Source organism: Rhinolophus sinicus, chromosome 16 (assembly GCF_057876585.1).
Source record: "Rhinolophus sinicus isolate RSI-liver-muscle chromosome 16, RSI-T2T, whole genome shotgun sequence".
NCBI classification, from domain to species: Eukaryota; Metazoa; Chordata; class Mammalia; order Chiroptera; family Rhinolophidae; genus Rhinolophus; species Rhinolophus sinicus.
Genome location: NC_142516.1, coordinates 30,057,406 through 30,084,506, shown reverse-complemented (window position 1 = coordinate 30,084,506; position 27,101 = coordinate 30,057,406). Strand labels below are relative to the sequence as shown.

The 27,101-nt window shown below is 47.3% G+C and overlaps 1 long non-coding RNA gene across 1 annotated transcript in view; it reads left to right on the top strand.

The window, feature by feature from the left end:
- LOC148754983 (uncharacterized) overlaps positions 1–27,101 on the top strand; it is a 116,470-nt gene that overhangs the window by 27,575 nt on the left and 61,794 nt on the right. The window contains exon 2 of the long non-coding RNA XR_016019366.1: positions 11,143–11,249. This is a non-coding gene — a long non-coding RNA (uncharacterized LOC148754983). The remainder of the gene's footprint in view (positions 1–11,142; positions 11,250–27,101) is intronic.

Genomic DNA, 27,101 nt, shown 5'->3' with positions numbered 1-27,101 from the left:
CCCTCCACAACTGGATTGAAGGACAATGACTTGGAGCTGATGGGCCCTGGAGAAACACACTGTTCCTCAATATTCCCCAATAAAATTTATTTTAAAAAAAGTATGTAGCTGGACAGGGACAATGTGAAATCATGCAACAAAGGGCCAGGCTGCACAGAACTGAGCGCTGGCCAGATGCAGTACCTGGTTCTTTAGGTCTGGAACAGTGATTGCTTTTGCCTCACATGGGTGAAAGTACCTGGCACCATGCCTAACACTCAGTGTGGGCTCAAACAACACCCCTAAACTTCCATGTGTCATTATTGCTTTGTAATTATTCAAGTTCTTCCATATCCACAAGCCCAGCTGATCCGCACAAAATAACTAAGGAGGCTAGAAAGTCTGGAAATGGTTCCCCTAATTTCCTGAAAAGGAAACTGAGGCTTAAGGAGGGGAAACATCAGACAAGAAGGAAATAATGGAGTCAGGATTTCTGTTCTTTTGACCCCAAATCAATGTTTCTGTAGCAGAGAATTCAGTGGACATGACAACATATAAAATATTAAAATTCTGTTTTTACTACTCAAGTCAGGTGTGAATGACTTCATCCCAGTATCAATTATAATAGCAGGAAATTTGAAACAACCTAGATTTTTGTTTCTGAATGGATTCTCTCAGAAAAACAGAATGACTATAGTCACATATAGTCACATAATAAGAATTAAGGGGTTTAATCTAGGAATTAAGGAGCCTAAAAGATGAGGTGGCCAGGCCAGTGTCTGAGAAGTGCCCAGTTTCTGGACATTGGAGCTGGAGGGGGAATCAGGAGCTGCAGTAACTAAACACTTCACACTGAAGGAATGACCATCATGTCCACTGCTGTGACGTCCTGAGAAAAATGACTTCTGCTTCACTTCCGTCTTCCAAATTTTATATGAGTTCCTCTCTTGGACAAACTCGAATCCTACAAACCATAGAGGGACAAGATTCTGGGAAATGCAGTCCCAAGCTTTATACAGGAACAGGGTTTCCAAGAAGATCGGTGAGTCCACCCTTTGCTAACTTGGTGTCCGTACCTGTCCCTCTCAATAAGGCTGACTTCTGAATAAAGACGGTAATAGCAGCATGCCTCCACCTAAAAGGATGCAACTCTCCTTCATACCACTGAAGACACGTTAACTGCATACTCCAAAGAAGAACTATGAAGTCCTATAGGTCACTTTATCCATCTCTGGATGATGTTTCCTCATCTAGCTGGGTCACCCTCCCTCTTTTATACCCTATAACTTAAAAATGGAGCCGTAGGATTAACCACTATTGATATATACACTTCATATCAGATAGCAAGAGAATGGGAGAGGGGGAAATAGGAAAAGTCGTGCTTAACACATAGAGATATATTTATATCACAACAAAGAAACAAGAAAGCAGATAGTTGTCATTTTGGCAGCTGGTCAAATGGAACTTGACTTCTTTCTTCTACTACCCATTCCTTAATCGTTTTTGCTCTTAGCAAGCTCTGTGGCTAGTTACGATTCTTTGTCTGGTGGGATAACACAAACCTTCATTCCTGAAGAGTCTGTTGTTAAACTATGCTGATGTTTTCCATGACCTTTTACCACAGAACATAGGAGTACTAGGAAACACCCAGGAAATCTCATGTGCCCCAGGAAAACTATCTGCTCCTGTCTTTTGGGCTAGTGTAACAAAATGCCAGAGACTGGGTGGCTTATACACAATAAACATTTATTTCTCACAGCTCTGAAGGCTGGCAAGTCCAAGATGGTGGTGCAGGCAGAGTTGGTGTGTGGTGAGGACCTAATTCCACACTGATGACTGTCTTCTCACTGTGTTCTCACATGGCAGAAGAGTCCAGGGAGCTTTCTGGGTCTATTTTATAAGAGCACTAATCCCATTCAGAAGGATTACCCCTTCATGATCTAATCACCTCCCAAATGTCCCACCTCCAAATACCATCACCTTGGTGATGAATTTCAACATATGAATTTGGTGGTCAGGATGGGGGACATGAACATTTAATCTATAGCGGCCCCCATTGTGACGTAGTAACTTCATTTTCCCGTAGTAATCAAGACTAATCACTCCAGTGAGTACAGAATGGACCATTGTTCTCTCCGTTCACGGACGTAGTCTTCTCTTGGGAATTAAGACTTCTACGCCAGAGAGCTCAAAGCCACAGGGATGGAAACAAGAAATGTAACTAGTACATCAGTAGGGGTAATAGTGCTATGAGTCACTTCTAGCTCCTCCCTTTGGTTCCTGGGCCATGGAATCCTGGCTGAGGGAAAAACAGTACGATACATTGGTTACTGAATTAGAGCATGTACCCCATTCTGTAGCTGGCCATCACCCCAGCCCTGCAAAGGCTTGTCATCAGCTGTTGCCATAAATGCGTCTTTCGCAGGCCATTCCTGTGTTCTATCAGGCCTGCTGTTTCAGAGTGATGGAAGACATGGTCAGATTAGCAAATTCTGTGAGCTTGAAGATTATTTCAGGGCAGTCACCAAAGCTTTACCTTTTCTTACTCAGGCCTTGAAATGGGAACTTAAAGCCTGAGCTCACCATTGTCTTTTTTTCAAATTCTTCAGCACGGTTAGAACTAGTCAACTAAATCCACAGTCCTTATACTCTTTATTTTTCACTGTAATATTCCACTGCAGCAGTTAATTGGCCACCTGACTTTCTTCCTGCAGGTACCCGACTTCAGATAACTACAAGTAATAATAGTTTAATAGTAATTTAAGCAATGTTTTGCCAGTTTGTGCCATGGACTACCATGCTCTAGTTATGGTGTCCTTAATACCCTTACTTTTAATATTAGTAAAATAATTTCATATTCCCATTTTAAAGATCTCTTCCCCTGAACAACTAGTGGTTTTAATTGGGAACACAGAGCTGTTACAAACAGTACAGGAAGGGGGGTTTAACATAGGAGTTAGGGCTTTTGCAAATCTGGGAGTAGCTGGGGAGTAAGATTTTAGAGGGGAAGGTTGAAGGTTTCCTGGAGCAGTTGCTAACCACTTCTGCCTGTGGTACAGGCTGTGTAGGGTGCTGGTTAAGCGCGTCTGAAATCCATAGGGCGGGCCCTCAGGAAGGGCAGGCTGCAACTCTTGGGCATGAGCTGAAACTGCAGTCCACACACAGTTTGTTCTTCTTTAGGGAAGCCTCAACTCTGCTCTTCAGGTTCCAACGGGCTGAATCAGGCCATGTAGATTTTCTAGCATAATCTAAAATAGATTATCTAGGATAATCTAAAATAGATTGTCTAGGGTAATCTAAAATAGATTATCTAGAATAATCTCCCTTACAGTCCACTGATTATGGACTTTTAATTACAGCTACAAAATACTTTCATGCACTATCTAGATTAGTGCTTGACTGAATAACTGGGGACTTATGTCAATTTAGCCTAATGAAGTTGACATAGCAAGCTGAGGATTCCATAACCATTTAAAAGAATGAAATAGATTGATATGTATAATGTGACAATTAATGATGCTCTAAAAGAATATTTATTGGTACAGAAAAGTGTTTGTGAAATATTAAGTGAAAAGGAAGGTTTTAAAACAATAAGTAGAGTATATTTTATTTGTGTGAAAGGACGTCTATTTAAGCGTAGAGAAAATAGACTAAAATAGCACATGAGGACGTTCAGAGTGATAATTACCAAGTGCTGAGAGAATGGGTGATGAAAATTTTCTCCTTTTTGCTTATGTGATTTCCTAAGTTATTTACAGTGAGTAAACGATACTTTATAATACGAACAAAATTAAATATTCTATTTTAGACACTTTAGGAAACCTTACTAATTAAAGAAGAGTAGGCTCCTCCAGAGACGTGGGGGGTAGGGAGGGCGGGCCTTCCTCTCTCAGACTTTCCTTCCCTAACTACTTACAGATACCCGTCTCTTGCAAAAAAGGAAGCTCTCAGGTCTTAGCATGAAAATGCTTTCTTCTTATTCCTCTTTTAACAAGTATGAGTGGATGCTGCGGGTGAGATGTCCTAAGTAAGCGTTTAATTTGGAATACACAGTGGAGAGAACCTTTAATGTAATATTAATTCCTTGTGAAAATTAGCAAGGTTTAATAACCATGTGAGCTATTGGGAATCCTGATGTGACTCAAGATGAAATCTGCATTAATGGTCTAATTAATAATGTATATGTTAATAAGAATCTCATTAAAGCCGGGATACAATTATCAATGTAGGATGCGGTTCCTTAGCATCTGTGGGCCACTGTAGTGCTCTGGTGATTGCAGTTGCAATTTCCAATGATAAATGACCTTTTAAGTCTCATTAATTGATTAAGGAGGCAGCGATTAGTGGTGAAAACTCAACTCCTTTGGAAACACAAAAACCACTGGGAAGACAGTGATGATTACAAATCAGGAGGAACCTGCTTGTCGCAGGCAGTGGGTGATGCCAAGTGAGTGGGAAAAGATGGCAGACAGGTTAACCAATCCCACTCACCTGTGTCATCCCCACTGCGCCCAGGCCTACACCTTTGACTCTGCTGTTATCAATATTTTAATGAGAATTATATCAACACTGATTAATTTTTATGGAAAAATTATTTTTCAAAGCCAGACCATAGTTAATTGATATCTTTGGTCATTTTTCTCTTTCATTTAGTTTATGTCTTCTTAATCTTACTGAAATTATTCCGATCAAGGCTATTGTTTCACCAAGAAGACTTGGTTTATTAATTAGGTTTTTTTAATTGATTCATAATATCTGCCACTGTGGGTTTTTTTTCTTGGCTACTATTTTGAGCAAGCTCAAGTTTCCTGTGCCATATTTAGCAAATCAGTGTCAAGATTTGATTTTTTTGTCACTTTTTCGTCAATGAAAATTTCCACCTTGTGGTATTTTAGCCCTTGTCAATTATATTTTACGTTGGCTATTGCCACCAGTCATGTTGGTCATATATTGGGTAAATAATTGAGAGCTTATCTTTATTTCTAAGCTAGTCCATGTGAAACAATGTGAGCAAGTTTATGAACTGGAGCATTAGGGGAGAAGAGGGCAGAGGAAGGGAAGTGGGGAACGACTGTGAGAGGACCAGAGAAGGAGACAGACAGCAAGAGGTGGTGGCAATTCTGGCTTCTTAAAGGGACACTCCAGCCCCCCTCGACCGCCACACAGAATCTTAGTTTAGAAAGGAGAGCTCTAGGAGGTGAACTGGTTCTGTCTCTTACTGTTCAGAGAGGGGAAGTCACCGGCCCAAAGTCACAGCAGGGCAGGGCTGGGGCGTGACCAGGGTGGGCCTCCTGATGGCACCCAACTGGTTCCGGCTCCTTATCTCCGTGATTCAAAGTCAGCACAGGCCTGGCTCCAGGGCTCACAAAGGCGTTCCTTCCTTTCTCCTCCTTCCTGGAGTCTCCTTTCTAAGCGTCACTTTCTGCTTTCTCCTTCATAAGAATTTCACAGCAATTCACACAGCCTGAGGGGTGAATGCCTGGCAGATTGCTAAAGCCGGGCTGTAATTATCCGTCCGTCTGCTCCACTTGCACAGGGATGAATGCTGCCGGGTGTCTTACCCACACTAGTGTTTCCTAAGCACCTGCTCTGTACCCACTCTTTGGTGGTGGGGGTTCCTGCATGGAGGGGCACAGAGATGAATCAAACAATGTTTCCAGGAATTCCCATTGCAGCAGAGGACTGGAGATGGAGCTACAAACAGCTAGGAAGAGAGAGAGCCTGGCAAGTGTCCAAAGTGCAGACCCGCAAAGGCCTAAAGAGACTCCAGTGGCATCTGGACAATGCCAGTGGCCGGGGTGGGGCGTGGGACGCGTCTTTCATGTATGGAAGCAGCATGAACCCAGGTGTGGAAGTGGGAATTGAAGAGAGTGGTTTGGCTGTGTCAGAAGACAAGTCCAGGTTGGAAGCAGGAGTTAGGTCTGACCACAAGCTCTAACTCTCTACGTGCTACCTGGGCCTTGCCCAGCGGTTATAAACCGGCTACCCCGGAACAGACTGAGGCCTCTGGCAAGTTTGGTTCCCTCAGTGTTTTCATTTCATGTTTATTTTTAATATTTCATGTGAGTGGCCAACCTTTGAAAACCAGATTTCATATGCGAAATGGATTTTGGAAACATCCAAAAAACTGACAACCCTGGGACTGCATTTTTGCCTGGCAACACAACTGGTGTATATTTGGGGATGTGCATTTTCTGGGGAGGGGGTCTGTGCTTCCCTAAGATCTTCAGGGTGTTGGGGACCATGATCCCTCCAAAAATTAGAACCGTGGTGGAAGAAGAATGTTGATTGACGTGGAAGCTGTTCACGAAATAATAAGTGGAAAAAAGGTATAAAGGAATATTAACTGATACTGTGACATTGTAGAAAAATGTATATATATATATTCATAGAAAACACTGTTTATCTCTGGGCAATGTGATTAAAGGTGATTTTTATTTTCTTTCCTTTGTCTCCTTTTTCTACAAGGAACATTTATAGCAAGAAAGTTATTTTTTAAAATCAGTTTTTAAAGTAGATCTGAGCTAGTTGACAGTACTTAAAGCCTTTCAAAACTTCCCAGCCACATATAGGAAGAAACTTGACCGCTTTAGTCTGCAGCCCCGGCTTTTCCTGCCCTGGGTCAGCTACTCTCTAGCCTTGTCTTCTCTGTATCTTTGCCTGGACACTTGGGACCCTCTGTCCCCTGTGCAGACTCTGCATTTGGCGGTGACATGTCTCTGCCTCTTCCCCCTCTCTCTTTCCACTAAGCACCTCCTCATTCTTCTAGCTGCTTCATGAAACATTACTCATCAGACCTACGGGTCATCTGCCTTTTCTTCTCAGGGCTGTTTATAAAGTCTGTGTGTGTCTTACTCTGCCACTGGACTCTGGGCTTCCAGAGGGCAGACACCACGGTATCTTCATTTGTTGGCTTGTCCGTTGGGCCTTGGTGCAGGGTGTGATGAGAGAAATGCTTGCTGAAGTCAATTGACTAGAAATGAAGAGAAAAACATGAGTGTTTTAGTCAGAAAGCATGATTCAAGTTCTTGCCCTGCCTCATAATACCAGTGTGATTGACCAAACACAAGCCCTTAAGCCATCTGTCTACTTGTTCATCTCTAAAATGGGCGCACAGCCATGCTCTGAAGAGTAAACAAAATGATGTGTGTGAAAGTGCTTTGGAAACTTTAGTGCTTTGGAAGTACTAAGCGAATCATAGTTACTGCCATCGCTCATTTCCATTCCTTTAAGGCAGCTCTTCCTGAATGTTCTGGATGGCATGGGCTGACTTCCTCAAGGTAACACGTAAGCCAGCGATGGAGCTAAGATTAAAGTCTTATGGGCCATTAGTTGTCCTGTTATAGCAAGTGTTAAAAGAAACTAGACAATGCCCTCAAGAGCTGGGCGTTGACTTCTCTGTGCAGGTGTTGTGGTTTTGCCATCATTCGCTGCTGGGGGATAAGAGGGGCATGGTTCTCACCCTGACGGAACTGTCCCAGCCATTGCCATGTTGCAGCCACCATCTGTCCCCATCCGACTTAGAAACAGGTGTGAAATGCCTAGTTTAGCCTCTCTTGGCTCTTCTCTTTGACTCCTAAGTATCCCTGAGAGATACTGAGCTTAGGGCTGGACCAGGTTGGAGGAGGGGAGACGCTTTTGCTCTGTGCCTCCAATGGGAAGGGCAATTAGGACTCTGCCAGCAGTAGAGGAAAGTGAACTGTTATTGGGCACACTCAGTCATGCCTGTAGATTGGCTAACCCACTGAGGCCAAAGGCTGAGAAAACGCTGGGCTGTGGGAGATGTGTTCCCGGGCCCTGTCCAGGGCTTGAATGTTGGGTACCATCACCCCAGCCTTTGAAAAGATGAGGTAAGTGTGAGCAGAGAGGCAGAAAAAGTTGGCAGATTGGGGCACATAAATTCTGCACCAGATTAGACACTGCACATTCAGGGCAACAGAAAGGGGCCCAGGAAGTCGGAAGCCTGTGTTCTGATGCTCCAGCTCGCTGAACCTGGAGAACCGCCTAGCCCTCCTGGGTCTCCCTTTCCTTTATCTGTAAAATAAAAGATTCTTTCACTGAACAAATATTTACTGAGCACCTATCATGTGCCGAGGACATCTTAGCGAACAAAACAGACAAGATGCGTGCCTTCAAGCAGTTCATAGTCTAGTGTGATGGCCGTAATTCCTGCCTTGCCATCTTCCCAGCGAGGCGACAGCAGATGCGAAAGTGCTTTGTACACTGGTGCGTGCACCTCCGAGAGGCTGTGGTCCACACACACCCGGGCCTGTAACTGAGCCCCTCTTTAGCCATGCAGAAAACCGTGTTCCTCCCACAGTTAGGTCATTGAGGTTAATGTCAGCAGGGAAGAGACCTAAATTAACGAGGTTTTCCTCAGGCTTCTAAACATTGAGTCGAGTCAGATTGGTAAAGGCCACAAGCTTGGAGCACAAATTAGCTGTGAGTTCTGTTGCTCACAACGTCCCGCAGTCATTCATTCTACTTTCAGTCACAGGTTTGATGAGCACCTACTAAGGACCCGAGGTCAACATACAGAGTGCCTACAGGGCTATCCCAATCTAACTGGAGATCAGACAAACATTTAGACAATTATAATATCTCATGTAAAGGGCAGGATTGGCCAGGGAACTCTGGTGACCATAGGGCCCCTAACCTGGGCTTGGGAGGGGGTAGTCAGGGAAGGCTCCCTGTAGGAAGTAAGCTCTGCGGAGGTGGGAGTGGGGGGTGGGGATGCAGGGAGGAGAGACAACCCTGAGCCATGCCTGGATGGAGAGGTAGAGGCATTCAGCTGAGAAGGAAGGTCCGGTGTTTCACTCCGAAAGGAACCATGGTGCAAAGGCAGAAACAGGCAGTGTATTGGAGAGAGGCCCCTTGTGGTCCGATCTCTAATTTTACAAGTGGAGAAACTGAGGCCCAGAGAGTTCTTAAGCTTTCTCAAGGCAAACTTGAGGATATGTGGCCTAAGTGTTGAACTCTAATCATCATGATTAATATTTTGATCCAGAGAGGGTGTGAATATTCCCATTTGCTCAGAGGAAATTGAGAAGGTGACCTGACCCAGGCCATCTAGCTAGTTAGTGGCAGGGTCAGGAATGGAATTCATGCCCATGTGAGTTCTATGTCATGTTGTGTCCAACACTGATTCTGACAGCCTCTGAAGCTGTCTATACCAGCGGTCCTCAGACTTTGGGGCCCATTAGAACCACGTGGGCAGGTGTTAAAACCCAATGCTCATGTGGAACCCAGGAAGATTATATCAGAGTGGGCTCCTGCTAGGACCCCTCAGGCAGAGCTGGGATTGGGGAGAAGCAAGCCAGTCCCTAGGGCAACACAGAAAGAGACACTCCCTCTCAGGTTGTTGCAGGTGCCCAACCTGCATGTGCACAAACCTGAGAGGACCGTCTCCTTACGTGCTGCTTCCTAGTCACCTTGCCTCACTCTAACCGTAACCTGCCAGGAGCCCATCTCCCACAACCCCCACTCTGCCTTCCCCTGAGACCTGTTGGTCGTAGGATTTTCTAGTTTTTTTCGACTGTGTCCTATTTCCTTCCAAAAGGCAATTGCCATCCCAGCCTCCTCAGTACCATGCTCTTGGGCTCTATTCGCCTTCCTAGGTACAAGGCAGTTTCCTAAAACATGGTTTTCAAAGTGTCCCCAACTGGCAACAATAGCATCATCTAGGAACTTGTCAAATGCAAACTCACAGGCCTCCCTCCAGACCCACTGAATCAGACCTGGGGGTGGGACCCATTAATTGTTAATTAAGCAAGCCCTTTGGGGGGTCTGATGCCGGCTCAAGTGTGAGACCCACTGTGTGTGTGTGTGTGTGTGTGTGTGTGTGTGTGTGTGTGTGTGTGTGAGAGGTGGTCAACAGCCCTAGATTCCAGGCCTAGCTCTGCCCTGACTCCTGGAGACAGGGCCCCTGGGCCGGTGTCCCCTCGCTCCACGCAAGGAGGAGGCAGCTGTGGCAGATGGTGTAAAGGCTCCTGCAGCTCAGACTCTTAGGCCTTGGCATGTGCTCGCCAGCCTGGCTCCACTCCAGGCTGCAGCGCCCCTGGCAAACTGCTCTCCCGGGGCTGGCACCTGGGGCAAGGCCGTGCAGGCAGCCTCCACGGTCTCCATGGACATCATTAGCTGCAGTGTCCTGGCTGAGAAGGTCTGACTTTGGAAACAAAGCCTTAACAGGGGGAATTCTGCAGTTAGCAGCAGGAGAGGCACTGGGAGCTGGAGAAATGCAGCTCCACGGAGGCCTGGCTGCAGTTCATCCTGCCGGGACAACTGGGAAGGTTTGGGAAGTGCACACGCGTGGGGCTGCGGGCAGGGTTAGTGCCAGGATGCGTCACCCAGACTTGCCTCTTCTCAAGTCACAATGCTTCCAATGATCTAAACGCATTCGTGCACTCACTCATTCAGCTAACAGTCCCTGAGCGCCTTGCGGCCTTGGGCCCGCTCTGGGGGACGGAGGATGGGGATACGGACAGGACCTGGACACAGGCCGTGTCCCGTAGAATAAGAGGGAGACCTTATAATAATAGCGAACATCTCACAGATGTTATGAAACATCTATTACGTGCTGCGTATCATTCTGTTTTACCTGTGTTCACTCATTTCAGTCTCATAGTGCAGAATAATGCTTTTTAAGAAGATTTTTATTAAAATAGCTAACATGCAGTATCATATTAGTTTCAGGTGTACACAATATGTTGAATAACTATTGTTATTCCTGACGAAGTGATAATCATGACAAGTCCTGCAACCATCTGACCCTGTACTACGCTGTCACAGTATTATTGACTGTATGTCCTAGGCTGTACATTACATCCCCATGACTTATTTGTTTTATACCTGGACATTTGGACCTTTTATTCCCCTCACCTTTTGGCTGCTTTATAAATTTTAAATTTTTCAATTACAGTTGACATTGAATGTTATTTTATATGCAGTCAGACAATTAAGTTCGTGAAGTTTCCACTGTGCACTTATACGGTGGAAAGTTCGCAAATTTAATTTGGCCTCATATTTCAGGTGTACAGCGTAGTGGTTAGACATTTATATAATTTAAGAAATGATCCCCCTGACTAGTCTAATACCTAACTGGTACCACTATACATAGTTATTACCGTATTATTGACTATATTCCCCGTGTTTTACTTTACACAGGAAAAATGGCAACTGTCCTCTAGCTCTCATTCCGAAGCTGTCCCTCAGTGTGTCCCCGGTATGCCTTCGATACCCCCAGAGTTACTGTCTCTCCGCTGGAGCCCGAGGTGAGTGCCTGCGAGTGAGAGAGTTTGTGCGCGGGCTGTTTAGGAAGATGTCTGGGTTTCCTGCAGCCTTCCATCCCACCTGGATGTTTGGAATCCCCACTGTTTCTCACAGCCAGTTGTTGTGGGGGCACCTCTTCCTGGCACCAGTACTCTGGGTTGGGGAGCCCAGTGTGGGGCTGGGGTCTCTCGCTCCTCTGTGCCTGAGATATCCCTCCTTGTTCTCAACCGCCACATGGAGGTTTGGGGTCAGCCCGTTTTGCGTCTCTGCCCCTCCTACCAGTCTCAATGTGGCTTCTTCTTTGTATCCTTAGTTATAAAACTTCTGTTCAGCCAGACTAAATTATAGAACCACGTTGATTGTTCTATAATTTAGTGTAATTTTAATGTGTTCACGGATGGAAGTAGGCAGTGTTTATATACTCTGTCATCTTGGATCTCCTAATAATAATGCTTTATTATTGACAATATAAGTCCTCTCAGAGTACTCATTTAAAGATGAACAAACCAAGGTACAAAGAGGTTAGGTAATGTGGGGACAGAGTCCCAGAGAGCAGTTTCCAAGCTCTCGGCCTCAAGTGAAAAGGTGCTGGCTCGGTTATTAGCTGGCTATCAGCTGTAATCAGATGACCATCCACTGTGGCTGGGTGGCCATCAGCTGTTACCAGTTAGCCATTAGCCACTAATATAACTGCCGTGGCTACACTATGGGGGTGGTTGGTTCATTGGCAGAGAAGCGGACGGCGGATTGCGGCTAGCAAGTGGGATTAGCAAGCGTGGATGGTCGCTTGTGGATCCTGTGAATCCTACTTTCTGTGTCTCACCTGGCTGCTAGCGAGACGGGGGTGCAGGAACAACCCCTGTTGGGGTACTGGCGGATGTTTGCTTTTGTGTCTTGACCAGCCGCCGTCGAGAATATAGTGGTATGACTCCCCTATCTATGGCTCTGTTGTTCCTTTTTGGCCTCACCATGTCCTGTGCTCTTGTGTGGGGAGCCAGAGCTGAGACCCTGCATTACAGGTAACTTGCCCTATTAGGTGTGCGTCAGGATCAGAACCCAGGCAGTCTGGCTCTGAACTTGGGTCTCTAGCCACCAGGCTCTACCCTTCCCTCTCCGCAGGTGAGAGTTCACCATGCATTAATATAATCTACAGCTGGACAAAAACAGTCAGAAACCCAGGTGCCCCACCTGGGGATGTGACAGGTCAATTTCCAGCTTTTAGCCTCAATTCCTCCACTGTAAATAGGGTTAATAATTCCCACCCTCTCTGCTATGGCTACAGTGAGGATTGTGTGGGTGATGGCTGTGAATCAGGCACGAATTCAAGAGCCAGGGGGCTGCCCCAGGTGGTAGGAGGGGCTTCCATTTACCTGTGCTCTCCTGGCTTGCCCAAGTTTATAGGTCAGCTGTCACAGCACCACCACCTGCAATTTGTGTACCTCTTTATAGACAAAGAACCTGAGGTTCAGAGGTGAGAATCTCACCAAGGTCCTAAAGCTCAGGTTTTCTAGGAGAAAAGGAGCTCAGCAGAGGTTTCTCTCTATTTTACCATGTATTTGAAATGCCCTCATCGCAGAAGCAGTGAGAAATGTCTGGAGAAGGACAGCGTCAGGACTGGAATCCAGGCTTCTGTGCTCGGTGCCTGTACTCTTAGCCTCTAAACAGTGGACTCTGTGAACTCTAAACACTCTACAGCACTCTAAGTGATACGATAACATGTTTGGGTGAAGGCTGAACGTACAGGTGACCTGTTGGTAGCCCCTTACCGACATCCTGGAGAGATGCGAGGTGTTAGGCCTGGACAGGTCCAGGGGTTGGGACCAGGCTCCAGGGAGTCCAGCTGTCCACAGCCGCTGCCCCAGCCAACCTGAATGGGTCTGAGAAGAACTCAGACTGGTGGCCATGGGTCAGATCTGTCTGTGGAACATCTGGGCTCACTTAGGGCCTAGAATCAGCTTAGATGCCAAGTTATTGCCCAGTTTCGATCCCATTAGTTGGTTCCTGGGGGTGAAGACAGGAACATTTGCAAGAGCCTCCTGGAACAAGAGGCACAGGGACCCTTACCTATGAGTGTTACAATTACCAAAGTGTAGCTGAGGGCATGGAGAGGTCCTGACGAAAACCAGACGACAAGGATGCAAGGGAATGATGGTCTTGAGAGAGAATTCACTAGGAAGGGAGGGCAATGGCACCAGCAGGATGGCATCTGCACTGGGCAAAGAATGGGAGAGGACATGGGCCAGGTCATGGTCTGGGCATGGGCAGTGCTGGGTCTTTGTTATAAATCTAAACATTAACCAGCAAGTCCAGTCTTAGGTATCTATCCAAGACAAATGAAAACATATGACCGCAAAAAGAATTGTTTTTAAAAAATTCATAGCAGCTTTATTCACAAATAGACAAAAACTGGAAATCTCTATCAAACGTCCATCAACAGGAGAATGGACAAGCAGACAGTGATATCTCCATTTAACAGAAAGCACTCAGCCAAAAGAAGAAACAAACTACCGATACATGCAGTAACACTGAGTCTGGACCTGGAGAACACTGGGCTGCCTGAAAGAGGCCTCACACAGTTTGAGTCAATATCTGCGATGGTCTAGGACAGACACAGCTAAGTGCTGGTGGAAAACTTCAGAACCGTGTTTGCAGGTGGAGGTGGAGGAAGGGAAGAGTCACAGGGAAGTTTCTAGTGTGAAAGCCATGTTTTGTAGTTTGGGAGGGGTTTGGATTACACAGGTAGATGAACTTGGCAAAACCCACAGAACAGTAGACTTCACTTTATGTGTTTGATTATATGAAAATTTACCTTAGAAAACAACTGTAAACAAATATGGAACTCTCGTTAGTGATACACATTTCGAAGTGTTTCTGAGTAAAGCAGATTGCTGTTTGCACCTTATTTTGAAATGCATCCCCACAATAAGATGGATAGACAGATGAATAATGTGAATAGGATATGTGATAAAGCGAGTAAGGCCCACTGTTCATTTTAGTGGGTATATGAGTATTCACTTCACAATTTCCCTGCGTGTTTGAAATTTTTCATAACAGACTATTGTGGGGAAAAACATAACTAGTGCAAATTCTATTTCTTGACTTGAGCCTGACTGACACAACCTATATGTGTACTATAACTTATTCAAGGATTCTTCTATTGAGTGACACTTAGACTGATATGGTTCACTGTTGCTAGCAAGGCTACCATCCTTATTTGTGTCTCTCTGTATGTATATAAGAGTAGTATATTCCTCAGACAAACCCCTAGAAGTGGCTCTGCTGGGCGAAAGGTCTCCAATACTTTATAAGGGGTCCGGGGAAACCAGACTCAGAAAAGGTGATGATTTACTCAGGTTCACACCTGTGGTGGAGCTGGTCTGGGTTCCTGCTCCCATTGTCTTGTTACAAAAGGTAGCGTCCTTTCCTTGCTTCCTTGGCCTCCAGTCAATGCCCATCTCTGCCTTAAGGGAGACAGAAATGGCAGAGATAGGTCTCTGCCTTCCAAGAGGTCAGAGTTAGGTCAGGTGACACAATCCTTGGAGGAAAGTGATCAGCAGGGGGAAGGCCCAGAGAAGATGGCTGCTGTCCCCTTTACCCTCACCAGGACCTCCACACAAATCAGAGGCCCAGCGGGAGAAGCAGGTGGGCAGAGAAAGCAGGCTGCACCTTTCCTTACACGTACATCCTGGCCAGTGACCACCACCACCAAGTCTCCAATAACTGGGCTCGTGGAGATGACACTGCCATTCTAGGCGGGAAGGTCTAGAAGGACCATCTGCCACCCAGGAGTGAGGCAGCCAGAGAATGTCTCTTCACAGACTTCTGGGGCTGCCAGGAAGTCAGCAGATGTACAGAGGCAGCCAGAGCCAGGCAAGCTGGGGCTCTCCTCTCCTCTTAGCTTTGTCTTTGCAATTCTCATAATAGAAGAAAAGAGAGAGGAGAGGAGAGGAGAAGAAGACCAGAGACAGGGAGGCCCCTGCAAGGCAGATGAGTAAGTAACCTGGGTGAGCCTAGCCCAAGGGCAGGGGGAGACGGGAGAGCAGATCTTATGACATGAAGAGGGTGTGTGAGCAACAGCCTCTTAGATGTGCAGAGGAGGAAAGGGAAGGAGCAAGGTGGCCCCAGGATGCTCACCTGCATACCTGACTTCATGGTAACATTATTCACCTTCCAGAACCAACATCTGGATGGAGAACAATGTTGGATTCCTTTTTGGACATAATGAGTTTCAGAGGGAGTTCTTGATGACTGGGAATAATTTTTTAATGCAGAAAAAAGTAATAAATTAAAAACCTATTTTTCCCTAAGCCTTTAAATTTAATTTCAAATTTTGTTATCCTAATTGTACATCCAAATTCCCTTAAACGGTCTCATTTACAATTTATTTCATTAGCTTCCTTTAAGCATTTTGAAGTGTATTTATAAATTTGATGCATCCTGTTTTTGTTCAAAGCACTTCACGTGCCTGACCTAACAAGCAAAACCTTTCCAAGCACTTAAATTACTCTTGCAAATTTAATAAATCAAAATGATAAATATGGTGAATCTCATAAGCATTCCAATACTGTTTACAAAACTAATCAAATTCTCCTACAACTTTTCATTTAAAATCACAAGTCTAAAATCAATTACTCAATTACATATTTACAGTGTAATCTCAGATATGCCAAATTCTCTTAACACATCACACACCCTGCAAATACCAAATACGTACAGATCTTTTCTAAAAGTAACATAAACATATTTATATTATGGGTTTAATTGACTTCATTATTTCTGTATTGAATGTACACCTTCCAGGGGTTCAAAAGACCACTTTTCACTAAGGGAATTACTTTCTCATCCCAAGTGAACTGAGGTCTGTCCTCATTTTAAGTGAGCTGAGGTGCCTAATCCCTCATTTATGGCCATGCTCTAGCCACCATCTAAGAAGACAACAGTTGCTTATTGCCTGGAGGTTGTGGTTGGCACTAGAGCCATACTCATGCTGGGTGATTCCTCTTACGTACTTTTCAATGTGACATCAGGGAATCCCAAGCCCATACTGTTCAAATGGAACAGGCCCCCTAGGTACCAGTTACCCCATGACCTAAATTATTCATCTGATATGGGTCTGCAACATGCACCCCTGCCAACCACGTTGCATCTAGTTTCAGCCAATGAATCCCTTTGTTCAATACTTAATTGAATTCCCTATTCTTTCCCTGTTTTTCCTTTCTGACAGAGGGATACCACTTGTCATAAAATTTCAAATAATGCCCTGTTGGATTTCACCTGATTCCATGCCTTTGCCTGGCTCTATGATCAGTAAACTAAATTAATTTTCATGGCATTGCACTGAAGGTGGGACCAACCAACGGAGGTGTGGTGGCCGGGGAGGTTCCTTTAAGGAAACTTTGAGGGGTCACAGTTGACTGACAGCCTCCATTCACCTCACCTTTGAATCTATCACATCATCACGCTGAGGCCCCGCTTTACCAGGGCTGCTCCCAACCAACGACTAGCACAGCCAGGGTACTGCCGCTGCCCCTTCCTGCCCATCACGGGATGGTTCTAACCTGTGCCCGGAACTCCCCAGGCTGTTGGCCAAGACCTTCTAAAAACTGCACGGGAGTCTGACACACGTCCTTCCCGCCAGTCCTCCTTCTGTCTCTCCTTCCATAGGTATCAGACCTGCATCATTGCCTGAAGCCTCTGCCGAGTCTTTGCTCCACCCCCCTTTGTCCTTCATTGGTGCTTCTAATAAATCTCATGCACGTCTAGCCCTATCTTGGTGTCTGCTCCTTGGAGGGCTCTAACTAACAGAGGTGAGATATGAGAACAGGCAGTCAGGTGATAGGATGCGGGGCCTGTTTTGGTCACTTACTAGTCGAGAAGGACCCTATTCCAAGTGGAATGTGGGGCCCTGACAGTTCTTGGCACAAGGTGGGGGCCCAGCCGGAGAAGATTTCACAAGTGGGGACCTGGGGAAAAGTCCCAGTGAAGTATACCACCCTTGGTGGTGTAATGACACATGCATTTGAAGAATAGAGAGGAAGAGTGTCAACAAGGACAGTGGAATTGGCTGGATTTTTACTAAGGTGTGACCCCCACTGTCCCCCAGGTATAATGAGAAACTGAGGGCAGTTAACACATAGTTAAAGGCGAAGTGTGAGAGGCAGAGCTGTCTTTGGTAGATGACAAAGAAATGCGTATCTTTGCAATGACAGCAGACTCAGGACTTGATAGAATGGCAGAGGGCCATAGATACTCAAATGCTCAGCCAAGGTAGGTCTGTTATATGCAGGGTCCTGGTTAAGAAAACCTGGGACCTTGAAACATGGGTGGACACCTCTGGATGATGTCCCCAAGAATTTTGACTCCGTTGACCCCCTGACTTGCTCAAGTTCACAGAGGTGGCCCATTCCTCTGTAGTAGCAGCTAGCATTTCTTCCTTTCAGTAAACCTTGCACTCTCCCCCTTCCCGACCCCCCCAAGGAAACAGGAGCCTTCTCCTCCACAGCTGCCCCCATCCTCAGCTGGCTGCCAGGTGGATCACTAGGGTTGAATCCCAGCAGAACCTGTTTGGGACTTGCTGCATCTGATAAGGGAGGAGGTACTTCACATCTACAATCACAATGGGACCCGAATGGAGGACGGTTGCCCCAGTAAAAAGGCGTGTTTACTTCTCAGGCCACAGACCTGAGCCAGTTTTCATACCTGGAACCCACTGACTGAAGAAGAGGCTGGTCCTTAGGAGAAATGATCCCAAAACACCACAGCAAGTTTCTATGGTGACTGTTCCCCCACTCCTCCTTCAAGGGCGCTATGCCCGTTTCCTCGGGCGATGGTCAACTGAGGAGTGCCACACAGTCTGACTCAACTGCTCAGCTCAGCCATTGCAGGGCGAGAGCAGCTGTAAACAATACACAAACAAGTGAGCGTGGCTCTGTTCCAGGAAAACGTTCCATATGGTCACTGAAATTTGAATTTTATATCATTTTCACATGTCACAAAATATTCTGTTGATTTTCCCAACTCTTTAACAATATAAAAACCATTTTTAGCTTGCAGGCTGTACAAAAATGAGCAGTGGGCTGGATTTGACCTATAGGGTGACTTCTGTTCTAGGGTGTTAACATTTGTCAGTTTAGCATTTTTAATTTAAAAAAATTAGAATTACCGTCAAGAAGCGATAACATTTTGGAGAGTCACTGATTGTGTCTCCCTTGGTCCATGCTGCTCAGGTTCGCTCCTGCTTAGGGACAAAAGCCTTTTCTTGTGTTTCTCTCCCATGTCTTAAGGACCCGCCTGCCCCCAAATCCTGCGTTTGAGCGCTCAAGAAATCTGGAATCAGTTAACTTCATAAATTTCTACCCAAGTATGACCTAATTTTACTGTATTATGTGGAGCAATTTTGTTTCCATTCATCCATCACAACTTCTCCCACCATCTCCAACTCCACAAAACCGAATCCTGGGCCTTACCTTTAGATAGCAAAGGTCCATTAGTGTGTTTTCCCAAACAAAGCAATCATTCACTAAGGCGAATTTAGCTTTCATCTCTAAAATGCAATGACTCTGGCAGGCAACTTTTAGAATAACAAATTTAATCCCTACTGTACATGGCCAATGAGATCCTTACCACAACTCCATGTGTATGGGAAAATGAGGAAACTGAGACTGTGGAAATTGCACAGAGACTCTAGCATCAAGCTAAACACTTCAATGGATGGAAAATACTTTGGTTAAACTGGAAGCGTAAAACACGTGTGGCTGTTATTGCCTTCACTCTTGTTACCCTGTCCGTAGAAAATGACTCAAGTAGCACAGGGGTTGCAAACTCAAATGTCTTCAGAGGACAGATTGATCCCAAAAGGGACCAGCTGTAGGAAATAGGGAATGACGGGGAATGGGCCAAACTGAAACATGCACTTTCCAACTAAACACATTCCAAGTAAAAATATATTCCCATATAGCAGTATGCTTACTAAATAAGACACACCGCTGAGACATGAAATTCTTAGGTCATCAGTTTATAATCTCTGTATTTGTCCTTGGCATTTATCTAGCTCATGTATACACGAGCCTAGGAAGAATGTCATCCTGAAAAATGCCCCTTAGACTCCCTGCATCCAATCCCTTCATTGGAAAGACCAGCAAATTGAAGCCCAGGTCAGGGGAGGGACTTGTCCAAAGCAATACAACCAAGCTGCTGTAGCTAAACTGGGGTTCGAATGCTGTTCACCCTAAGTCCTAACCCAGTGCTCCCCCGTCTCCCCCAACTCCGTCTCTAAAGGAGTTCCAAACAGGAAGATGCTACGGCCCCCAAAGTGAAGCCCGTAGCGGCTTATTCTGGCTGCGTCACTTAACTCACCCACCAACTGGCCAAGTGAATGAAAAAAATGAATCAGCTGGCATTAAGAGGAAGCTTCCAGCTCCCTCCCGCTGCCATAGTTGCCCTATATTTGAAGGTCAGGGCCCCAGCTCCCCACGCAGAATTTAACCAGTGGGCCCACATAACTGCAGGCAGCCAGACCGAGGAGACTAGATACTCACAGACTCAGGATCCTGGGCGCTCAGAGCCTTGCAGCCACCTCCCCACCCTCCCATGTGGGGCTCAGATGATTTGAATATCATAGCCACAGGAGCCAGACACATGTTTCAATGTCACCCCAATTAGGGGGCCGGCAAGGTTGGATGTGCCCTTGAGGGAAGCACTGGGACGCCTGCTAGATGAGAGAATGAGGACCCCACAGCCACAGAGACCCAGCACCCAAGCGTTCTTCTAAGGGAAACGGGAAACTCTGGGGTCCAGCTGTGCTATGGATCTTGAGCAATCCCAGCGCGTCTGATGGCTGCTGCTGTTAAATGGACCGATGGGATTCGTACTGTGCATCTTGGACAGTGTTCTCATGAGGAGCAAGAGCCACAGTCAAGGAGAAAATCCTGAATAGTAGCAGGGAAGGGTTTAGGCTGTTACTGTTAAGGGTCCATAAGGTAAGCAGTTCAATGAAACCCGCGAACAGAAATCTTTTCTAAGGAGTAAGGTGCTATGATGAGTGTGGTTACTATTGTTGACGTCTGAAGGGTTCTGTTCTAGGAGAGGAAAAGAGATGCGCAGAGGGAGAGTGAGAAAGTCCCGTGGCAGGCAGTCTGGGGAAGCACAGGAGCAAAAGCTTTGTAACAGAGCTATACAAACACAGGAGAAACTTCCAGAGAGGCGGTGAGCTCGCCGTGGCTGGACAGGTCCAGGCTCAGGCTGGCTGAGCGTTTGCTGTGAGAGGACCCAGCATCTGACAGCAGGAGATTTACACTGGGTTCCTTTCAGGCTTCATGCTCTGAATTTCAGATTTGGTTGGGAGGTAGTGGGGGCAGGAGGTGGCTGGTAAAAGAGAGGAAATTCAGCCAGAACCCAGGAGCTGTGATCCAGGCCAGGCTCTGCCCCAGCTTGCTGGACCTATCTCCTATCTCCACCCCCACCCCCCACCAGGCTCTGCAGCCTAAGAGGAATGGTGTCACCAGGTCAGTGCATCTGGGACTCTTCCAGGGCAGATGTCTTTCCAGGTGGCCTGTTATGTGGAAGGCCATGCTCTGGAGACTGGGGCAGAGTTGCTTGTCCCTTCCCTCCCAGGAACCTTGGTGGGCCCTTCTTGCAAAGAAGTAGCACGATTTGGAAGCCATGGCTTGGAGACCACAGACCCTTCACCTCTGGCAGTGCGTGAGCTTTCCACAATATTAGGATCAGATTCTAGGATCAATCGGGAAGACAGAGCCCCTCTTCACAGAGTCTCAGTTTTGTCACCTAGAAGCAGCCCTCTCAGGGCCCTACCCCCTGTTCCTGCCTCATCCCCCACACCTCCTCTGCCCCCAAACCAGAGGTGGGACTGTAGAGTTGCACAGGAAATGGCTTGATTAACATCTGGGCTCTGTCAGGGATGTAGGATGCAAGGGGACTGTCAGAATTATGAAAACATGTCCCCGTCCCTGGGGAAATCAGTCCATTTTGATATCCTGGGTTTGCAATTAGTCTGTGGGGAGCCAGAACCCTGGGATTCCTGAGTTGTCTTAACCCATCCGGCTGGCAACAGTGCAGACAGCAGCCCAGAGTGGGGGTGGGGAGAGGGAGATGCAAATCAGGCTGGATACTGCGAGCTCAGCGCCTCCCCCATGCACGCTTCAGCTCCTGGTTCATCATCCCCCATTTGGCAGGTGATGGTCAGGAAAACGGAGGCAATTACTTACTGCAGATCGCCTGTTGGCATCCACATTTTCCCCTCTGTGAGCTCCTTGAGTCCAGGGGCCTGGGGTCTCTGAGGTGGACCCAGGCGGCCCCCACTCTGTGCTCCTCAGAGGCCTTTTGCGGGTTCCGTGGCTGCTGTCCTCCCTGCTCTGGGTTCTCGTGCTTCCTGTGATGTAGCTGCACCTGTGACTCTCCTTCAGCGCCTGCCCCAGGCTACTGGAAACTTCCCATGATCACAGACCGACCGCCGTGCCTGGGAATGCAGCTTCTCCTTAGCTAATGATTTGCAGGTGCAGGAGTGTGGCGCCCAGCTCCCCAGTGTGGGGCAGGACAAGCCTGAGGCGTGCCTGACACTCAGAACACCCTGTGGCTCAGACTGAAGCTACCCACTGGAGGACTTGGCTACAAACCACTCCCTTCTTAGCTTCCTCCCTTGCCTCCCCTGCGTACCACTCCCTGACTGCTTTTCCTCAGAGCACTGTCTTAATCAATCACTTGTACATGAATCCTTGTCTCAAGGACTCCTTCTGTGTCCCCAGTACCTAAGACAGGGCCTGACATAGGCATTCAGTTATGGCGGTGGGGTGGGGTTGGGGGTGTAGGTGTAGCCAACAAATGAAGCTGTGGATAACTAGAAATGAGCCCAACTCCTCATTCTAGAGTTGAAGAGATTGAAGCCCAGGACGGGGCAGGCACGTCCCCAAGGTCTCACAGAGAGGCAGAGGCAGAGCTAGAACCCCGGTTTGCTGACTCCCAGGCCAGGAGGCATCCCCATTGCCGAGCTGCCTCTCCCCAGCAATCTTGTTATGACTAAGGCAGAAAGTGTTCAGAGCCTCGGGAAGTAAAGGAAGGCACAGCGTGATGAGAGCTTAAAGAGGGGCGATGTCTCTGCCAACATGGGGAGGGGGTGGGGGAGGGCTTCTTGGAGGAGGGAGCACTTGGGCTGGGCCTGAGAGGATGAGCAGTAAGTGGTGGTCAGATGGCACGATGGCATTCCTGACAGAGGGAGCGGCATAAGCCAAGGCGACGCAGCTGGAGAGTGTAGATTATGTTTGGGAGGAGAGTAGAGTGAGCTAATCAGAGACACTCAACAACTGAGGTCTGATGGGACATTCAAATGGAAAGAACTCTATTATCATCATAGCTAATCAGTAGGATGGGTGCCAGAGCCTGGGAAGTGTGGTATGTGCAGGTGGGGGCCTCCCCCTGCCTTTCCAGTGTCCCCACAGGCAAGCACTGGGTCCTATAAGATTAATAGGAAGCACCACCCCCAGAGGCTCTCTGCTTCCCAAGTTTCTCCCCTAGATTGTCCTTGCTACTGCAAAGCCTGCATGAGAAGGCTCTGGGCTCTGGTGGCCTCACAGGGGTTTGGAATTTCTGAGCATCCAGAGACCTCTGGGCTAGTCCTGAGCCTAGTGAGTAGGGATTTGGGGGAAAGACTGGCAAGGGCCCCCAGAAGAGAGAAGGAGCTTGGATAAATCAATTCTCTCTATCTCTGCTGTTCTTTTGATGTCAGGCTGATCGGTATACCAATCTGTATAATGGGAGCATAAACTAAGAACAATTTGGGAGCCCTTCTCTGACATTCAGTTCCAGTAATCCGCTCTGTATTTTTGCTGTAGTTCTAAAGAGTCTTCTTTTAGAAACAGCCCAGCATTGGGATAAATTCAGCAACACCAGGTTTCCTGGTTATAAATCCACGGGCAAACGGGCTGTTAAGCTGTTAAAACCAGAGAAGAGAGGTCCTTGTCCTTCTTAAGGAGCCTAGAAAACAGCAAAGAACAAAAGCTGTCAGCTCTGAAGGAGGGTTATGGATAAATGACCCATGGGCAGAGGCAGCCTGATTCGGGTGGCTCAGAGAGAGACAGGGTCTTGCCCTGGGTCTCACATCGAATTAGGGGCAAGGCGATGGAAGGACCCAGAAATCCTATCTCCCAGGCTAGGGCCTTTTCATTTGGCACTCAAAATGTTGCTGTAGCTGACCTTCAAGACCTCTTTAGTTATGGACCTCCCAGATCTCGGGGGCTGTATAGTTCAGAAGTTTCCAGAATGGTATGTGCCGCCCACATTCCCGGGGACTTCCTGGGCTGACAGAAAGCCGCTAATATTTCCCCTAGTGAAGCTGACAGTCTCCATCCATCCTTTCCCTGCTGCTCCAACCACCAGGAGGTTACCTGTTTCCCTTCCTCTTGAATCTGGACTGTGCCTTGTGATTTACTTTAACCAATCGAGTATGGCTGGAGTGATGTTTTGAGACTTTCAAACCCGGGCCTTAAGGGAACTAGAACCTTCCTCTCTCTTCCTTTTGGAATCCAGTTGCCATGTAAGAAGTCCAGTTCTTCCGAGACCACCACGCAGTGAGGAAGGCCAAGCTAACCCTGTGGAGAGGTCATGTGGAGGCCCACCCAGGTACCAGACACCTAAGTGGGTCTTCTTGGAATTTACAGCCCATTGTAGCCATCTGCTGAGTGGAGCCAAGTGGATGACCTCAGCTGGGTTCAGCCAACCCACAGAATCATGAGAAATAGGAAAGGATTGTTTTTTTCTGTTACTACGCTTTGGTTGGTTGGTAGGGACAATTCTGTGGGGTGCAGGCAGCATGCAGGGCCCTGTCAGGTGTGTGCCCTTTTTCCTGGCCCTGTCTAATCTGTTTCTGACCGAGGACGCTGCTTCCACAACTGCACTGCCACCGGATTCTCCCCTGGGAGGGGTCACTGCAGGGGGATGCATCTGACTTTGGAGCCTGCTGGCTGAGAGGATAGAGCCAGCTGGTGAATGATGGCAAAGTGCAGGTTATGGGGCTGCAGGGGACCCTCTTAACCCATCCTTAGGATGAAGGTCATCGATCCAACAACATTTGCCCATGTCAGGCTTTGTTCAGGGAGCTGTGGTGGTGGGTGACGTGTCAAAACAAGTTCCTGGCATTTGGAGTCAGAGGAGATGCCAGGTGTTCTGGCCCAGCTCTCTCGCTGACCACCTGAATGACCCTGGCACATCGCTGTGCTTCTGTGAGTCTCAAATCTCAGTCACTAAAGGCTCCTGGAGTGCAAGGTCTCAGGCCCTGTTCCAGGCGCCGGGGATCCCAGGAGGAACAAGGCTGGTTCCGTGTGCTGGGGACTATTGTGGAGGGACTCCTCCACACATAGGGAGACACACCGAAAATTGTCCAGTTCAATATAACGCAGTAGGGCTGGGTTCTGAGGTAAAAGGAGGGCTGGCCAGACATGTTTTAAGGGGGGAACCATCGAGGATGGGGAGATGCCATTGAGAGACCACCAGGCTATAGTTTCCCAGTGAAATCCCTAGTCCCTCTGTGGCAGCCACCTGGCCACCCAGTAGGCTTTAGAGTGGAGAAGATAAAACTGTAGATCAGAGTATGGTCCCCAGTCCATTACCTGGGACTTGTTAGAAATGCGTCTTCTCAGCCCACCCCCCACTTGATCAGGCTCCCTGGAGGATGGATCCCGCATTCTAGCTTTTCACAAGCCCTCCAGGTGACTGATGCCTGGTAGAGTTTGAAAACCGCTGCATTAGACAACAGTTGTCTACTGGTTTGAGGGTTTGGCAATCAGTGTTTGGTATTTGCAGTTTGTATCAGGCAATCGGGTGTTATTGATTAGTTCAATGGATTCTGGAGTTTGTTGTATTTCACTATCTACTACTTGATTTATTAGTCCAATCGTTATTGACTTCTGGTCCCATAGGGCCCCCTCCGCCTGGCTCCAAACATAAGGTGTTTTAAGCACTTAATATCAGTGGAGGCAAGGCCCTTATGCTGCACTGGCCTCAGTTTTCCTACCTGTGAAATGAGCTGGGGGAGTCGGAGTGCATGAGCTCGAATGTTCCATGTGCTGGTGACTGTTCTCAGGAGCTTGTGCGTTAGTCATGCCTCCCGTCTGGCAGAGGCAGAGCCCAAAGTGGAGGGCAGAGGGCAGGAAAGGAACACAAGCAGGAGCAAGTGGGCTCCCACCGACAGCTCTGCCACAAGACAGGACAAGCCCTGTGCTAAGAGCACTCAGGAGAAGCGGAACTTCATCCCAGTGGGGCTGGGAGATGCTTCCATCAGCCCCAGAAAGCCACCGCAAATAAACATACAGTCTAAGTAAAAACAGTGAACAAATTGTGAAAACACAACTTCCAGACAAGTCTCCTGGTACCATTTGTCCCCTCCCCCCAAATACAATGCTGCCCTGAAACCTTCCTGTAGAAATTCTGGAGTTGCCACTTTGGAGGGATCAAGGTGGCTTCTGGGAAGAGGTGGCCTTGCGAGGCGAGCAGGAGTCTTTAGGCTTAGGGAGCAGTATGAGCAAAGGTGTGGAGGCCGGGGCGGGTGGGGCACACCTGGGAGCAGTGAGGAGACCACGGTGGCTGGCACAGGGGGCATGTGAAGAGGCGTGGAAGAGGCTGACGACCTCCAGTGCCAGGGCAAAACATTTTAAATTTATGTTCTAAGCCAGTTTTTGCCCTTCCTTCCTTAGCAGCCAAATCCTTTTGAAAAAGGACATCTTACACCAATCCCTTACTATAAAACAGATAATAATGGCTAAGAATTATCAACTGCTTTCTATGTGCCTTACACAGATGGATTCCTTAACTTCTCGCACTCTCTCTCCTCGGCAGGGCATTGCCATCCTGGCTTATGCTTGCTAAGAGCGGGAGGTGGGTTTTGATGCCAGTGTCACCGCCCTCTGGCCTCAAGCATATGCTATATTCCACTCACTATCTTTGTTTGGAGTGGGGCTGAGCTCTGCTGCTCTGCTTGCTCAGTCTCCCCTTCCTCCTGCAGTGGGTCACCAGGCTTCCCCATGTGACACGATGGCTCCCGGGAGAAGGGGTTGAAACTGCTGTTCTGATCTGCCCCAGGATTTTGAAGGAGGGAATTCAGTCCTAGGTTAGCACTTTATGGAGAGGGGTGGGTGGGAGAGGGAGGGAGAACTGCAGGACTCCCACTGAGAGAGAAGAGGGCTGCACCAGGCACAGGCAGAAGACAGAGCTGGGCGGAGTCCCGATGGCCTCTTTCCAGCTGGAGGTCAGGAGATCCCGCTTCTAAGTCCAGCCCTGCCCCTGACTGTGGTCCTGAACCAACAAGCCTGTGCCCCTCTCTGGGGGCTGTTGCCTAATTGTACCGCCACACGGTTGGACTAGGTCAGCAGTTTCCAACCACTTCAGCAGTAATATTCAAACACATTTGTCATTGGAAGTCCATTATCTAAAACTGACAAGAGTGTCATTATTATAATTAATGTTTCCGTTCAAATGTATGAGCGCTACTTATTATAAAGTCAACCAATGAGAATAATGAGTCTATTTCAATAACCCAAATAATTTAAAATTAGACATTATAAATAATAGTTGCAATCCAATATCAGCATCAATATCCAACTTATTTCAGTGTTTAGATTTGGTTTCAATAGATCATTAAAATCCTGACCCACCCCAAAAAGTAGTTGTAAACAGTCATCGATTTTCAAAAACGCTTTACCTTCCAAGCTCGAAACATTCTCCAATTAAATTGATCTAGAAACATCAAGAGGAGTAACAGGCCGTTACTTTGTTTCAGGGTTGAATTGTTAATAATACCTCAACCCTGCTCTCATTCCTTAGACTGTGAGTATGAAATTTGGAGGAAGATG